Source organism: Cicer arietinum, unplaced genomic scaffold (assembly GCF_000331145.2).
Source record: "Cicer arietinum cultivar CDC Frontier isolate Library 1 unplaced genomic scaffold, Cicar.CDCFrontier_v2.0 Ca_scaffold_1182_v2.0, whole genome shotgun sequence".
NCBI classification, from domain to species: Eukaryota; Viridiplantae; Streptophyta; class Magnoliopsida; order Fabales; family Fabaceae; genus Cicer; species Cicer arietinum.
The window spans coordinates 1586-6623 of record NW_027334831.1 but is presented as its reverse complement, the minus strand read 5'-3'; the positions used below and the strand labels follow the sequence as shown (position 1 = coordinate 6623).

Here is a 5038-nt window from a genome sequence, read left to right as displayed (position 1 = left end):
CATTAGCACTAGTTGATTTGACTATTCTCTTGAAATATTATTTTGATTATTTAACTGAGAAAAAAAAATTGAATTATAGATTATACTTAATTTGATTTCTAAGTGAAATAAACAAGGTTACTAGCTATTTTCGGCATAGGAATAATTATAGTTATCTAAAGGTGTGATTGAGTTTCAGCTGAAGTTATTTTTAAACTATTGCTTTATAATTTAGCTTGCTAAGTTGAGCACAAAGTACTATTTCCTTTGTTTTATGACTATGATTAAACAACAATAAATTTTAATTGTCGTATTTTATGTTTATTATAAGTATTTATGTACATGTACTAGTTGCTAAATTTTTACTTTAAAAAAAAAAACATTGAAGTTAAAAGGAGTTTAACAGTGTGAGAGAGGTGAGAGATGTGACGATGTCTTCCCACACTACGACTTGTTAAAAGTCTTTTAATTATCTATGTTTGAACCCAATGTTTTTAGTTATTCTTACCGTGAGCAATTGACTATATGAGTAGAAGGGATTGATCAACCCGACGACCCATTGTCAGTGCAAATAGGCGGGAATAACTCACCATTATTATTAAGAATATTTATTGATTTTATTTTGGTTAATTAGACAGAATGTCCACCCTTATATTATTAGAGTTATTTCAATATTTATGTGTATGTTCTCATGAGGCAATATGCTTATCATTGGCTTTTTATTGCCTATGCATATTTGGTTATAATGTATGTTGTTCTAAATGATTTTATTTATAAATTACAAATGACATACAATATAAATGTTGATGGTTTAAAAAAAGAATTGTGAGTATGAAATACATAGAAAAATAATTTATCCCTTCCCATATGGTTTTGTACACTATTTCTTGATTTTAAAGTGATTACATGTCCTTGAGTTGTTATATGCATTTCTGTTTTTAATTATTGAATGTGTGGAATATTTTAAATGTTCCTCTACATGTTTAACTTTTGTTAAAGCTGTAGGGTAATTGTTGTTAGGATTTAAGCATTCTTTTAGAAGAGTAACACTAATAGAACACTATTTAAAAAGTCAATTGAACTTTATAATGTGTATAATTTTTTTTTCCTTCGTGAGTTCTACTTCCTTTGTAAATTATAGTGAGTAATTGTGGTTAATTTTTTTTATGACTATAATGTTAGATGTGTTTAAATGATTCATTGCCATGTTAGCCTATCTTGCTAAGCCACTTGATTCTTGACATGTAGTGCTTAGATAACAAGTGAATTCCTTGAGGGTGCTTAATTAAGTATATGTTCACTTATTGTTTATCACAAATTTCGAGGACGAAATTTTTTTAACGAGGGGAGAATTGTAACACCCCAAATTTTATAATAAATTATTTCATTTATCTAATAGGATTTTAAAAAAATTAATTGATTATTTATTGCATGTGTTTATAAAATGTGTCTAATAATAATAATAATAATAATAATAATAATAATAATAATAATAATAATAATAATAATAATAATAATAATAATAATAATAATAATAATAATAATAATAAAGGAAGAAAAATAGTAACAAGAAGACCAGAACCTCTTCCTTCTTCTTCTTCGTATACACCGCCGCCAACAACCATTTCCTCTTCCTTCTTCTCGCCTCGACCACGATCATTACAATGGTTGTCTTAGAAAACTGAGACCACATTTGTGATCATTGTAATCTCCTCTTTCATTCTCAACCTAAATCGTAAATTGAAACATCTTATTTCTCTTTGTCAAAAATCACACCTCCATCTTTGGATCAAGATTTCAGCCACCACGACTATCACAAACGAAAACTAAGACCATATTTGGACTCCATGAAACACCCTCTTTTGTTACCTATGCTCGAAATCGCCAATCTTTACGTTTTAAAAAATGGGTTTCCACCATTGTCGCGGCTGTGTTGCCAAACTCCGGCCAACATGTTCATCATCTTGAAAAACTGACATCATTTTTGGATTCCCCTCTTCGAAACCTTCAAGAAGCACTACTCATTTGTGTGTTTCGGTGAAGTTGATGCCGGACCCTGTCGGCGCCCCAGTACGTCGGTGAGACCTTTTCTAATAACATGTTTCACGACGTTTTGAATATGTTTCTTCGCCTAATATTTTTATTAATTATATAATGCTGATTTTTATGCCTCGGGAAAATTATCAGCCACGTTTCATTGACTCTGCAAATTCGTCGATGCTTTTGGACTCGTTTGGACGTGTTGTCGACATCTCATGGTTGCTGAAAATCATTATGGTCCTTCTATCTTATGAAAGCGTCAAATTGAGGTATGGGGTGAGAATGAGTTCGAATGCATGAGTATAAATTAAGTGAGATGAACGGGAATACCGTATTTCCCACAATTCATTCGGGGCTCGCTACGTATGGCAGAAGGCCTTTGAGTAATAATTGACTAATGAGCAAACTTGAATTTTGTGAGGTTAAAATGTGAATTAGAAACTTTTATAGGATGTTGTTTGATTTGATTTTTGAAGATCGTGTGATAGTTGAATTATTGTAGAATTGTGTATTTGATTCATTCTGTGTTTTGTTTATATCTATCCTTGATATTGATATATGATATAAAATGTGATGAATTGTAATTATTTGCCTTGCAATTGATGTGGTGTGTGTAAATGGTCTAGTATTATTATTATTATATGTGAGTGTAGATCCTTTATTGTTAGAGATGACGTATCATGATGATGAATTCTGAATGTAATGTATGACTATGGAAATCTGCAATGACGATGTGTGCTCCCTGACTTGTGATATTACCACCCTGATGAATATCATGAAATGCGTATTGTGTTTAATTGAATAGTGACGAATTCGACCCGTGCCAATGATGGTTCTCTTAATGGAGTAAGTAACCTAGGACAACGAGGGGAGAAAGTAGTTGTTGATAATTTTTGAAGTGGAGATTATTTGGTCATCATATAGGTAGGGCCTGACAAGCCTAGTGATTATGGGGAAGTACAACTGAATGAGCCTGATCGTGGCGGTCTACTGTTGAGCCTTAAGGCAAGATTGTTAGACCTTGGAGGTATCCGGGTGGGGAATTCCTAGGTGACTTGGAGGTAGCACTCCAAATGTCGGGAGCTACCACGCAACACACGTTTACCTCGACTGTCGCGTATATGTGTCTCGGGTTGAGTTGAGGGGATCTATGAGGACATGGCCAAATTGAATTGTCCGTCCACTTGCGTGGTGGCATAGTATCAAGCCTCCTAACCAAGTACTTCAGAGTTAGAATGGTACCAAAGAAAGAGGAGGAGTCTAGAGTATAAGAGCATGCATAGCATTACTTGATTTGTGCTTTACTTACTTGATGTTGTGGATTGCATCAATGTTTTACCTTGATTATTCTTGTTGATTGTGATTTGATATAATATGGTTTTTAATATATTCTACGAGTTCTTCTCAATTATTTTATACTATTACATGTTTTCGAAGCTCACCCCTCGTTGCTTGTGTTTGGCGCTTGCGAGAGCGCAGTCATTTCAGGTTATTGGTTGGTGATCCACGCTCTGATAGGTGATACTGGGTGGGAGTAATCTGTCGTATTCTATTGAGTTATGAATTAATTTAGATTTTTGTAAATTTGATCGATCAATGATGTTATTTTTATCTTTTATTCGGATGTAGAAATTAATTGTCTCTAAGTTTAGAACTTGCTTTTATATCAAAAGTATTTATTTAATGAACATCAACTAATAAAAAAAAAAAGTGTGCCGCACTTATTCATTCCAAGTTTTGACCTTGATACCTGCTGCATTTTTGCCCTTATCAAAGTAAAAGCTAAACAATGTCACTGTTACAATAAGTTGTTAAGATTTATTACCTCTCTCAGATTAGTACAAAATAATGCAGAGTAGTTTTAGCTAATTAATGAACTATACCAATTATCTTTATTAGGCTTATGTCAAGCTTGTAACATATAATCATAAACTTATAAAACTTAAATTTTGCTTATTGCTAAACAGAGAATTCACTGCCAATTAGAAAGTTATCCTCTGAACCTGTACTTTTTACCTATGGATTATGATATATGAAACAATACATATGACCCTTGTTCCAAATACAAGAATGATCGTTTAGTTATCTCAATTTCCTAAAGGATAATTTGTTGGGTTGGTGATACCATGACTTGGTATGTATTCTTATTTCTTTTTTCATTTGTTACCTGTCAAAATTGTTTTCCAAAAAGCATAGAACTTGTTTTGTTATAATTTTTTCAAGATGCATCTTTTGACTGTAACTGTGAAATATTATGTGTATTTTGAGTCTGAAATTGTATGCCAGTCTTGTGAAATTATTGATTAAAGAATTCCACTAATTCATGTCATGAAGTTGAGCTTTTCTCTTGCACCAATTTTTATTTTGAAAATATCACAGGCCTTGAAGTTCCAACATTTTTGTATGGGGACATAACAATTTAACAAGTCACCAAGGGATTGTGTATTTTCAAAACAGTAACAAACCTCTTTGCAATGGTGCAAACATAAGGCTTTTGAACACAAGTTATATATAGTGTTTTCTCCTATATTGTTTAAATATGCTCTTTTGTTATAGTGTGGAAAGCGAAGTCAATTTTGAACATGTTGATCTCTTTAGGGTGAATATGTATATAAAATTCATTGCCTGCACCACATGAGTTTGAAACTTCATTTACCTGTCATGTGACTTCTACTCGTGTCATTCTGCACATCTTAACCATGCAATAACATGAGAAGTGACTTAAGTTTAAGTTATAAGTAATTATGTGCATGTATTAGTTCCTAATTTCAAAAAAAAAAAAGAAGAAAAAAAAACTTGTGAAGTTAAAAGGAGTTTAATGGTGTTTAGAGAGGTGGGAGATGTGACGATGTCTTCCCACACTATGACACGTTAAAAGTCTTTTAATTATCTATATTTGAATCCAATGTTTTTAGTTATTCTTACCTTGCGTAATTGACTACATGAGTAGAAGGGATTGATCAACCCGATGACGCATTGTCACTGCAAATAGGCGAGAATAACTCATCATTATTATTAT

General features: G+C 32.3%; 1 long non-coding RNA gene across 1 annotated transcript; it reads left to right on the top strand.

Annotated features, from left to right (window-relative positions):
- Positions 1 to 1537: 1537 nt before the first annotated feature.
- On the top strand, positions 1538 to 3637 carry LOC105851440 (uncharacterized). The gene is made up of 3 exons (XR_001143190.3): positions 1538 to 2057; positions 2167 to 2288; positions 3499 to 3637. It is a non-coding gene; the product is annotated as an uncharacterized lncRNA (long non-coding RNA).
- Positions 3638 to 5038: the final 1401 nt, after the last annotated feature.